We start from the raw sequence: 12,956 nt of genomic DNA, 5'->3' as shown, positions 1-12,956 counted from the left end.
CCCATAAGGCAAGACAATCATATTTTAGGTGTCCCTCTTTCCTACAATATGCGCACTGATTATACCCAAGTGAAGATCTATAATCAAAGTTGTCAGAGCGCGGCTGCATCCTATCGGGCTGTGCTCGTGGTCGATACTGCTGTTGTGAATCATTTTGGTTTGATCGTGGAGGATATGCTTGCTGCAACAAAACCTTCGTTTTGAGCTCCTTCGTTTTCTTTTCTACACGATCACTTTCTTCCTTTTCCCTATTCTCATAATACTGGGTCGTTGCTAGTATTTGCGCAGGGGTTGAAACTGCCCACGCACTCTCTGAATTCTTCAATTTGTTGCTTAGCTCAGGCAACAAATTCGACACGAACTTGTCAACAAATAACCGCTGGCCTCCCTCAGCGCCCATGTCCTGGCCGCTGTGGTCGACAAACGCGTCCTCAAACCTCGTGAAGAAATCCGAGACACTCTCGTCTTTCTTTTGCTTACAAGCTGATAACTTGTCCCAGTTCACCTTCATCGCTGGCATGAGAGTTTTCATGAGCGTAATTATTTTCTGGGGCAAATCCAAGATCAGCTGGTAAGGCTTAGCCCCACCAACTTGTAGTCCATCAGCCGTTATCAATGCAGCCCAATCACCCCCTAATTCAACTGCGTGATCGGCTTGACGAATTTTAGCCCAAACTGGTTGCGGTACAACATTACCGAACAACATGTCGATGTCGGCAAGGTTCATAATAGAAGCTTCCACCAGTTGTGATAACTCCTTATAATAACCAGCCGGATTTTTACGCGGATCGGGCAAGGATTGCTTCACTTGCAAAACTTCCGATCGTTTCCATGGAAGGTGTATCCATACCCTTCGAAAATGCGGTAGAATTGGAGGGGCAGCACCAGGGTCACCAGGCACCCAAAGTGGCGGAACCTCTCTCATGGGATACTGACCAGAAACCGCTTTCCAATTCTCAGTGGTATCATCTAATGACACCCGAGAATGTGCTGTGGATCTGAACGCTAATAAGCACTCCACGGCACGTCGTACATCTTCACCTATAATCATACCGTTCGAAAAGTGACTCTGAAGTTCAATTATGTCAGACGGTACATTATCTACATCATCATTATACCATTCTTCCCTCAAAAAGTTACACATCTCTTCAAACACGAATCTCTGCGTAGGCTCATTAAACTGAGAAAACGTGTCGAAGACCACACGTGGAGTGTAATTAGCAGGATGTCTTATCCACCTATGTGCCATGGTTACTAACGTCTCTTTCTCCCTACCACTAGGGATCTGACTCCGTCTCTGAGGAGTTTTAGATAAATCAGACGAAAATAACGGACCAGAAAGAGGTGAATAAAGGGTAGCAACAGAGTTAGGAACACGCTTACGAACAGAAAGGGAAAGAAAAACAGGGGCAACAACACCAGAGGTGAAGGAAGGCATAGTAGGAACGGACAAGATAGTCGGAGTAGCAGAAACAACAGTCTGCGAAGGTACAGGTACAGGGGCAGTAGGAACAAGGACAGGTGGTAGAACATACGTAGGGTTAACAGCGGGCTGACCCGCAGCCGCTGGAGCAACAAGTGGTACTACAGGAGGAGCTACAGGAGCAGCTACAGGAGCAGTAGCACCCTGTACATAAGGAGGTGGGGATTTCATCAAATACGATAACAAGGAATCCTCCTTCAAATCTTCTTCTTTCTTCTCTAGACTACTCGGTAAAACCGGGTAACATTTATCTATTTTCATGTGATGCAATCTAGTAGAGATTTCCATTTCCTTTTCTTCTTTTTCCTGTTTACATTCTCGTATAGTTTGCATTATCGGAACGAACCCTTGCTTTTGATCCTTTTTAAGTTGTTTGATTTCTTTCTGCTTGGCCTCTTTACGCCATATCCGAAAGGAATCAAACATAGCTGGCCTAGCTTTCTTTAAAAATAATTTAGCCTCAAGATTGTCTAAAATCGAAAGTTCAAAAGTTCCATGTGGTGGCCATCTGAGGTCACCGTCTTTCTTTGTATAGCGGATCCAGTAATCATTATATATTATAGGACCCACCCCATGTCGACTATAAAGATCATGTATCGGAGTTCCAACTGGAGGTATCGGACACGAGTCCTCCAACCGGGAATCCATTGCGCAACATTTGAAAATACGAAACAAACCACTATGGTTAGGCATCGTGCACACTAACCTAGTATCAAACTTCAAGGATTACCGAAGCAATTAAACCTCGTGTAAGTCAAAACCCTCGGTTTTTGGCAATTGCAACTGTCAAATAATACTAAGAACCAATACTAAGAACCACAAATGCAATGGAACCATGCAATACAACAAAGCCTCAAGCCTATCACAAAGCTCGGAGAGCTAACCACAAAGCCTGAGGAGGCTATTACAAAGCTCGGTGAGCTATTACAACAAAGCCTTAAAGGCTACAATAAAGCTTTCAAAAAGCTAGAACAACCACTAAGGACTGGGAGCGACCCACAAATACTTAACTCAGAACTTCAATGGCGTCACCAGGAAGGCCCGTCTATCGTCTCGCTTGTACGTAAGGTCTGCACCGGGCTTCGAAGACAGGTCGACAGTCAGGGCATCGGTCAGTCGCAGCCGTCAGGAGGCGGGAATCTTCGCAGGGAAAATCGTCGGGCCACTTATTTCGACAACAGGATCGATGAAGCGGGGTGCACCTTCCCTCGGAGATTTCACACGAAGTTCCTCACGATCGTCAGGCTTTGGACCGGTACCGCTGAAGTCGCCCCACGTTGGGCGCCAACTGAAGGACTGGACTTTTAACAGTACCAGCGGTGCCAGGGAACAACACCTATAACCTTCATGGGATACCTGTTTCGGCGCACAAACTACAGAGACACGGGACACTTCCTTCGGCGTCAAAGATCAGCGTTTATTACTGCAGGGAAACAAGAGTCATAAGAAGTACATAGGCATGTAGGTTCTGCGAGTCTGCTTCAAATTGTATATGTAGGTCGCTCTCTTTTATACAAGATGTTGCCATTGCACAACATGTGGACAAAAGGTTACAATTCAGTTCCCACAGTAAAACTTCAAAAAGGTCGCTTTCATGTGTTCAGAAACCCGTAACATAATTACAGTAGCAATGCCGGTTCCCAACTGTAAAAGTACATCTTCCCACCATTAGGCACACCCATTAGAGTTGTAAATGACCAGGAGAGAGGGACAAAGAACAGCTGCAAGGAAGTTAGACACGTGTAGAGAAAAGAGGGTGAGGGTAATATCGGAAGCATGATCGTAGGATCAAAGAGCTAGATCCATCGCCTGCACGGCTGTCACAATAGGCCGGTACAATCAGATTACCCTCAAGCTGGGCCATCTGCCTTCGCTGTATCATTCCTCCGGCCATAAAGACGCATGAAAGGAATATGCGTCTTCCGCAAGGCTTGGGAACTAGAGGGTCAGGGAGCGAACAGTTACCTGCTCGCTGACTACGTGAGGGCAAGAAACAAAATGGATGTCATATCTAAAATGGAACCCGGGGGTTCAGATGAAGAACACGTAATATTAGACGAACCCTGGCAGGTAGCGTAGCGAAAATACACACACTTGCCGAACTCGTCATTTACGGTTCGTAGATACCAAACTCGTCCATATTCGGTAATGCCCAGAACGTCGTAATAATTTTTACGGAACCTCACAACGGGGCGCCCCACGCCGACTTTCAGCATTGTAGGATGGCCACACCAGTGCGGCAACTTGCTAGACACCACCTCGGTGCCATCCGGATCTTGGCGCGTTGTGCTGCCTTCGGCCTATTCGCACATCGGTCCGCTACTGACGCGAACTCACAGGCCAACGGGGTGCCCCACGCCGACTTTCAGCATTGTAGGATGGCCACACCAGTGCGGCAACTTGCTAGACACCACCTCGGTGCCATCCGGATCTTGGCGCGTTGTGCTGCCTTCGGCCTATTCGCACATCGGTCCGCTACTGACGCCGCCTCACGTGCCAACGGATTTTCTACGCTTTTTATACCCTATGCCGCATAACAGGTCATGTGACTTTTCATTGGTTCATTTTACTTTTGGTTTCCTAATGATGGAAGGCTTGATCATATGACCTAAAAATAACACTTTTCATTGGATGAAAACTTTTTTTTTTTCCCAAACGATGAAAGCCCCACCTTGTTTCTGGATGTTTCAGACTGAAGCTGGCATCAGCGTGAGAGCACCACCATCTCGTGGCTCCGTCGTGGTCATTCCGCGAGCAATCATGGCAGCCGCTCCCCACAGGAAGCCTGCAGGAGTCGGGGGTCCCCAAGACTTTTGTAGAATCCTCAAGGCTGAGGGGACGCTTTCGAGAATGGGGTCCAAGACCTAGCAGACAAGCGTCCGATTTCCAAGGTGTCCCAGGGCCATTTCAGTGGACCAGGCCCAAAAAGGAAAGAGCCTGCCGCCATTTTGAGAGTCCTGTGGCAGCCGCCTATCGCTGCACCGCAAGAGTGGGCGCAAATCAGCTGAATGGCAGATTTTGACACAGTGTACCAAAAGCGGGCGGAATGGCAACTGAAATGGTAAAGGGGCGCCCCACTACGGCAGACGAGCCTCCACCTGGGGAGGCCCGTTCACGCCGCCTCACCCCCCCCCCCCGGGGCGCCCCACGCCGTTATTCGGAGCAGCATTGTGGGATACCAAAACCAGTGCGGCAACTTACTTGACATCACCTGGGTGCCATCCACATCTCAGCGCGTTCTGCTGCCTTGGGACTATTCGCACAACAGACCGCTACTGACGAGCCACCCCCCGGGACGCCCCACGCCGTTATTCGGAGCAGCATTGTAGGATACCCAAAACCAGTGCGGCACCCAGGCAACATCACCTGGGTGCCGTCCAGAACTCAGGACGTTGTGCTGCCTTGGGACTATTCGCACAACCGACCGCTACTGACCATTGTTCCTTCTTTTTTCATAAAATTGTTTAAATGTTTTTACTGTTTTTGTTGCGTTGTTTATATTTATAAGTTATTCAAGTTTTATAATCCTACTACTTTGTTGGAGTGCTATATATCTTTAATGTGACACATAATTGTAAAAACTTTGATGTACAAAGAGGCATCCCTGGAATCTTCCGCTTCAGGCTCGGTCCCCTCCCCAATCACAATACAGGATGGTTTTCAGATAGTAGGAACGCGTGTGGTGTGACGGATCTCATCGGGTGGGGGCCTTGATCTACTGTAACTCCTTTGAAGAGGGGTGATTCTTTACAGCTTGGGCCATAAAGTACATCTGCAGGGCTACCTGATAGCCTGGGACCGGCCTGGACAATCGGACACAGAGGAAGAGGAGTGTTAGAGGGTGCGGTAGTGAATAGGGCGAAAGGGAGGTGTCGGGCGGGCACAGAGTGTGATTCTCAGGGAAGAGCAGCGCAGATGGGGGGAGGTTTATTGCCCATGCATAAGACAGAGAGCGGGGGTGACCAGTGCCTGGGGGAGATGCTTGCGAGGGTGGGGAGCCATGCTAAGGATCGACAGCGTGCAGAGAGTGGGTCTGGTCAAGGCATCTAAAATGGCTGCCGTGCACGACAAAAGTGTGGCATTTGAAAAAAGGAAAGATGGCGCAGACAATGTTTTTCAACACTTCCTGATTTCCTTCGAATCGAACGTTAACAGACGTTATCTCTCCCACACTACCGGTCCCCCTGGGCTTAAACGCCGAGATGGTAGGGACTGCATCCCGTGGAGATAGGCCGAGACGTCACTCAGCAGAAAAAAAAGTTTAAAAAAAGTCTATAAACATACAATAAGTTAAAAGTCAATCATTCTTGTTTCCTTGTAGTACGCTCCCCAGTCCGCTTCCCGTTACGCTAACCGGGCGCACCCCACCAAAAAAAAATGATTTTTTTTTTTTTTTTGCCCCGCGGAGCCCTTTTAAAGCCTCCACATCAAACCTATGGGGTCAGGGAGGATCTACTATGCCCCCTTATGGTCATTTGCCCCTTCGCTTTGGCCTCCTCTTGTCTCTCGATCCTACCGAGAGACAAGATGGCGGCCGCTCCGTACTGTTTGGAATGTTTACAGACACCGGAGAGCCAATCAGCTTCGCTTCGCAAAGCTCCGAAACGCGAAAAGTACGCGAAACGGAGCGCTACCCGGGACGCTGTCACATATATATATCTTTTTTTGAACGTTAATTTCTCAAAATCCACTGCAGCACATATATTGAGACCCAGCAAAGGCACATGGGGCTACCGGTCCCTACAATTTTGCCAAGTTTCGTGCAAATCCATTCAGCCGTTCGAGCTAGAAGTGAGTCCAACCGCCCATGGAAATTAACATGGGAAAAACGCGTTTTGGGACCCCCCTTTTTTCTCGGCCCCCCCTTGACGAACCCCCCCAAATTTTCAGGGGCTGCTCAGAAACAAAATGTTCCATTTTCCTGAATATTTCAGCCAATTCCGTCCACAAACGCCAAAGTTATTAGACATAGAATTTTCAAAAATCCCATAGAGAAAAAATCCTAGCTATATATACCTACTGGCGACCGCCAGTAGGTAATATATATATATATATATATATATATATATATATATGACGCTCAAACTCTTCGTGCGTTACTTCAAAGAGGCAGCACTCACAAGTCAAGAGGTGTCCAAGTTTATTATTCAGGAACAAAAAAGCACAGACGCGTTTCGGCGTTAGCCTTCGTCAGTGTGTCACTTGTTACTTACAAAACATCTCATACAAATACAGAAATCTGCAAAAGTTGACCGAAACATAGGACTGTAACCCTTTGTGCCTCTATAGGCGCCATATTGGAAGGGTGTGTATCCAAATGTTGGATCTATTACAATTCCTCCCTAAGTGCTAAGGTGAGTTGAAAATAAAGCCGTGGATCGGCTAATGTCCTATGTTGAAAAGTAAATGTCGTATTTACAGAGAACAGTGCAAAAGATAATGCAAAAATTAGTGCAAAAAGTGATACTAACATAGAAAAAACGTTCAAAATATTCAAAATATTCAAAATACAAGGACGTAAAGAAAAGAATTACATATGTGCGTACGTTGTATCCAGTGTGCTGCTATTCATTACTCATTACTCTGGTTATTCAAGACCCATAATGGGGGGCAGCAGAAGAAACAAAGTGAGGAGGAAAACCTACTTCTCTGTCCTATCAGGTTTCAATTCGAACCAATCACACTCCGTACATACATATTTCCATATCGTACATATATACATATCTACATAGTTACGTCCTTGCTTTGAATTGACGTTCCAGTGGAACGGGTAAAGCGCAGTCTAGTGGTCTTCTACAAGGAATACAGTTAATACAGTTAATTTAATATCTGTATCATTTCAGCAAGGAGAGTTGATATTTTGGGATTTCTTATGATGTTATTCAGATGCCATATTTACACTACCCACAAAATATACAAAATATACATTTTACAAGACGTACAGATGGTCTTCCAACTGGTAATGGACAGATGGTACTTATCATTAGTCCTACTGCAGGCCATAGTACTATTTCCCCAAATGACATGAGAGCTCCTCACCGCTGTTCATCCCTCCCGGATGTTTTGCTGAGAGGTCTACAATATATCTGGACTCGAGTCTACGGAGTCTCCTTAAGCGGTCGCCCCCTCTTGCATTTGGTGGGACAATGTCCAATCCAAAGAATCGCAATTTAGTGCGATCTTTGTCATGTTCCTCAGCAAAGTGCCGGGCAACCGGGTATGTGATATCTACTTTTTCGATTGCCCCCTGGTGTTCAAGAATCCTCAGTTTGAGTTCCTTTATAGTACTGCCAATGTAGCTAAGGCCACACGGGCAGACTAGGCAGTAAACTACAAACTGTGTTCTACATGTAATAAAGTGCTTAATTTGCACTTTCTTGCCAGTGTCTGGAATAATATATGATAGTACACGTTTGCTGCCACTGCAAGCCTTGCAGTGACCGCAAGGAAAGAAACCAGCCATCTGTTTTAAGGAGTTGGTTTTAGGAGGAAGTTTGTCTAGATGACTTGAGACTAACATGTCGTTTAATGACCTTGCCCTACTGAACGTAATTAGAGGATGTGCAGGTAAGTCATCCTTTAATATACTATCAGTCTTCAGTATATGCCAGTTCTTGTTAAGCATAGCCTTCAGATCTTTCGCTCCCCTTGAGTACGGAGTGATTAGTCTGAATTTTCCACTCTCTTTGTTGGTGTCTCTATTCCTCGTCGCATTAAGATCAGCTGTGACCAATAAAGAATTTCTCTGTATCTTCCTTACCTTATTCAGGGTCTTTTTCAATAAGGTATTCCCATAGCCCCTCATTGAAAATCTCGCTAGGCACTCCGAGGCAGCCGCCTCGAAGTCAGAGTCTTTGGAACAGTTCCTGCGGATTCTAAGCAATTCTCCGTAAGGAATGCTATTCTTTAGTGGGGTGGGGTGGCTGCTGCTGGCAAAAAGTGTGGAATTACCAGCAGTTGCTTTTCTGTACAGAGTAGTCTGTAGGAGGTTGTCTTCAATGTACACTCTCAGGTCCAGATACTCCGCTGCCACCGGGCTCACTGAACCTGAGAAGTGCAAATTGAGACCATTGGTGTTAAGAGTCTTTATGAACTCTGCTGCCGTTTCCATCCCTCCATCCCACACAATAAACAAATCGTCAATATAACGATACCAGCATTTGACCTATATATATATCTTTTACACATTTTTTAATTCTCCTTGTAATGTTTGTTGTTACCCTCTCGGATTTCACTTGCCTACTATTGCTTTTTATATTATCATTCGATGTACACTTATTCCTCTTTGTAAAAAACTGTGGTGCTGTAGAGTATACATATAAAAACATTAATAACGAAATGCAATTCAGTCTTTCACAAATGTGCAAGACATTTATATTCCCAATATGCAAAGATTTTATAATCTAAGCGGTCCCATTAAAAAAAATTAATCAAGACATATGAAGAAAGTGAGTTTATCAAATTAGTAAAAATTACCAGTTGCTTTCTAATGCTTTATCTTTCTGTTCCACTTTCTCTCTGGTAAATCAACGTGTGTCCTTTGTCATTCCAATCTGTTTGTTATCACCATTCAGGAATTAGATGCACCCGCAACATTGGAAATATTTTCGAAGTATACTTGGTGCATAAGGTGGCAGATTGTCTGCTTAATTCCCAGTATAATTTAGGAACTAAGCACAGCATTGATATCTGCATGTGACAGGTTGTTTGTACACTGCAATGTAGAGTTTTCAAAATATGAAAAATGTGCATGTGGTGTGAAAATTGTTTTTGATAATTTGTGTTTTAAATGATGCATAGAGTTGTACCCAATGAACCAATGATGCTGCTCTTGAAACTAGTTACCTACGTCACTTAGAAGTGTGAATAATGACATTAATAATGATGTTACATTTTTGTGTATTACGTCATCATTTTAAAAATGGATGCACATTCTGATGTTCTGTTCAACTTGCCCCTGTTCATTCCCCCTCCCAATCAGTGCAAAGTAATCTCTCTTCTTCTTTCTGTCGAACATCGGGTGAATGGCATAAATGTATTAGCCATATAAAACATCATTAGAAGACCTGTATCATGAAAGAAGCTTCCATTGTGTGCTCAAAGTATCATTTTCAAGGACGTCCGCTGGAAGTGTTAGGATAGTTGTGCTAAATTCCATGAGCCATCGATTACGAATTGTTTCATTTGTGTTGTACATCTCCAGAGTGCAGTTGATGAGCAAACAAGAAGGTCTCTTACCGTAAGAAATGGGTAAGTGATAAATATTTTCATAGTTTTTAGTTTTTAATTATTAAGTTGTTGTTTCTGATTTGCCAATGAGGCCCTAACCGTGATCATATAATGCTGAATTTGCAGAATCTATTAATAGCGCGTGTGATCTGTCTAGAAAACCTCTGGGATTCTGTCTTTTGTGGGATCCCTTTATCATTTTCCTTGTAGGCTACTTGTCATGCTGCCAGTGCTGTTTGTGAGTTGATACTTAGAATTTTTTAAATTAAGGATTATATGGTTTATGATATTTGCCTGTATCCATACTTCTGTAAGTGGGCCTTCACTACTAATTTATTCATTTTATCTGCACCGCATTTTGACTATTCTGGAATAAATATACTTTTTGCTCTATTTTTCCTCTAGAACTCACGGGTATATTTACAAGCAATGGGGCCCCACTGTTTTGCTGCAGCGGAGCATCGAACATTTTTCCAGCATGGTACAAGAGTTTCTAATGCCATGTTAGCATCATATTCACCATACAGCTCTCCATGACGTTAGGAAGAGGCAAGCGTAGGAAAAACTGACACTGATCTCTGCTCCGAGTTACTAAAAAAATGCACACTAACGTAGAAAAGTGATGTTTGGCCTATTAGCGGCCACAAAAACAGATGTTATCCATCCTAGCATCACTTTTGTGCACCTAGCAGGCAAAAGAAAATATAAAAACATCACTGCATGAGAAAAAAAAGTTACACATACGCGAAACATCTATGGAGCAGCAAGGAGAAAGCACAGCACAGAACAACAACCCCACCAACCCTCCTACTAGCCAGGATGACCAGCCAGAGTGTCAGGGGAAAAGGAAGTTCAAGTTCAGTCAGGAGGAGAATGAGATCTTGATCACAGAGGTGTTATAGCACCTGCACCAGCTCTTCGTCAGCTCCAAAGTGTCATTGGGGAGAAAAATAACATATGGCAGTCGATAGTGGACAATGTGAACAGCGTTGCCAAAGTCAAGAGGAAAATCAATGATTGTAAGAAGTGCCGGCATGATGCTAAGCGCAAAAGTAAGGAGAAACTGTCAACAAATCTCCAGGCAGCATTGGAGACTAGAGGTGGCATTGCAGAGCCAGAGGAGGAGTTGGATCCCTTGGAGGAGCAGGTGTCCACAGTCATCTCTGAGGAGTTGGTGGTTAGAGTTGTGGGGCAGGACAGTGCTGAAATACATAAGCAACAGGGTAAGTCCTAACAATGGCCAATGTGGATAACTACATAATGTTGTGCAGTCCAGGCAGCTACGTACCAGTGCTCTGCAGCACTGTCTGCAGGGTCATCTGGCCCATCTATAGTTAGAGATGAAATTAAGGAAAGGCTCATGGGCATTTTGAGCATATGTTGGCGTAGGGCACTATCACAAGCCTCCTAGCTGTGCCATCCTATGTCAAAATGAAAAAGGTATAAATGTCCTGTTTCTACAAGATACAGCATATTCCTGTCTTAACTCCCTGCACTGGTGCACAAACAACAGGCGTTCACCAAAGCAGGCAGCCCTGCATCATAGTGCAAGGTTACCTGCTTTGGTGCTAGCTAGCTGAATGTGCACCAGCATAAAGGAAAGCACAGGGATGCGTTGTATTGTCCTAAACACAGCGCAAGCCTGCACTTTCCTATTCTCACAGCTTGGCGCAGCAAGGCGGTTTCTTGCGCTGCGCTCCACCTCATGTCAATGAAAGAAGCCCCTCTGTCTCCCCTGGGCCCATGCACATTAACCTAGCCTCCAAATTGCAGGCATACAAATGGTATCTAACACGACACCAACACACCTGAGGGGTGGGGGATATATAGCCTCTGGGTAGTATCTACACGTAGGGACTTTTTAAAAGTCATGTCCATACTCCCCTTGACTAAACTACATGGTACGCAGCTGTCCTGAAATGCAGGCTGCACAGGTGCCAGTTGCCATGGTAGGGAACCCCTGACCTCCTCTCATCTACATATATATGACTGGGTGTGGGGGTGAATGCAAGTTATGTAAACCAGTCTACCATGAGCCTTATTTAAAGTGAAAGGTGCAGGGCATCTATACAAACCAATTTGCAGCGCCGAGCTGTATCATTTCACAAATGCTTGGATGGGCTGTATTTACTGTAATATGTGCCACCTGGTGATCACCCCTGTGCCGTTGCAAAAAGAACAGCTGTGCGCCAATGCAGGCACCCTTGCATAGCAGCGCCAGGGTGTCTGCGTTCGTGCTTGACTGTTTTTATCGGTGCCAGCACAACGGAAAACACATGAGGTGCACCGTATCCATGTCAATACGGTGCTTTCCTGTGTTAGTCGAATGACAGGTTGGCGCAGCTAAAGTGCTTGCACCACCGCGTTGTGCAATTTCTGTGTTAACATGCCCCTCGGTAGGTAGATGTCACCATTCCCAGCACTATTATCATCTGGGGTGCTACCTGACACATGTCGCTCTATAACAGCCTGCCATGCCAACTCACTGGACATCTTTCATGCCCCTTCGGAGGATTTATTTAACTAGCTCGCTCTAAGTGTTGCGTCAGGCTCCCCCTTAGACCCGCTTCCCCATAAGATCTGGAAGGCCCTGGGTAAAGATACCTTCCACGGGCTATGGAAGATCTGCTGTCAGTCACTGGAGGAAGGGGTGGTTGCTGAGATCTGGAAACAAGCAGTCGTAACACCCTTGCTGAAAAAAAAATCCCGAGACCCCACTGATCCAGCAAACTTCAGACCCATCTCCCTATTGCCTATCCCGTTAAAATCCTGGAGAATATTGTCAGCAAAAGGTTGTCAAGTCATCTCGAGGACAACCTCTTGCTGGATGGGGATCAATTTGGCTTTTGCCCGGGACATGGGACAGAGACAGCGTTGGTCACGGCAACGGATAACCTGCGAATGCGGGCTGACCATGGTAACTCCTCGGTCCTTGTATTACTGGACATGTCAGCCGCATTTGATACCGTGAGCCGGGCCATGCTGGTTGAGAGACTCGAAAGCATGGGGATCAAAGGTAGAGCCTTGCAATGGTTATGATCATACTTGTCAGGAAGACAACAAGATATATCTTTAACACCGTTTATCTCTGACATGTCCCCAGTACACCACGGGGTGCCACAGGGCTCGGCAATAAGCTCAATTTTGTTCAACATCTATTTACGCCCTCTCTTTCCCCCTATTAAGTCCTTTGGGGTAGACCTGGTCAACTATGCAGACGACACTTAACTGATATTCTCCTTGG

Source organism: Lissotriton helveticus, chromosome 4_1, assembly GCF_964261635.1.
Source record: "Lissotriton helveticus chromosome 4_1, aLisHel1.1, whole genome shotgun sequence".
NCBI classification, from domain to species: Eukaryota; Metazoa; Chordata; class Amphibia; order Caudata; family Salamandridae; genus Lissotriton; species Lissotriton helveticus.
The sequence above is the reverse complement of the archived record's forward strand: the minus strand, read 5'-3'. Positions refer to the sequence as shown.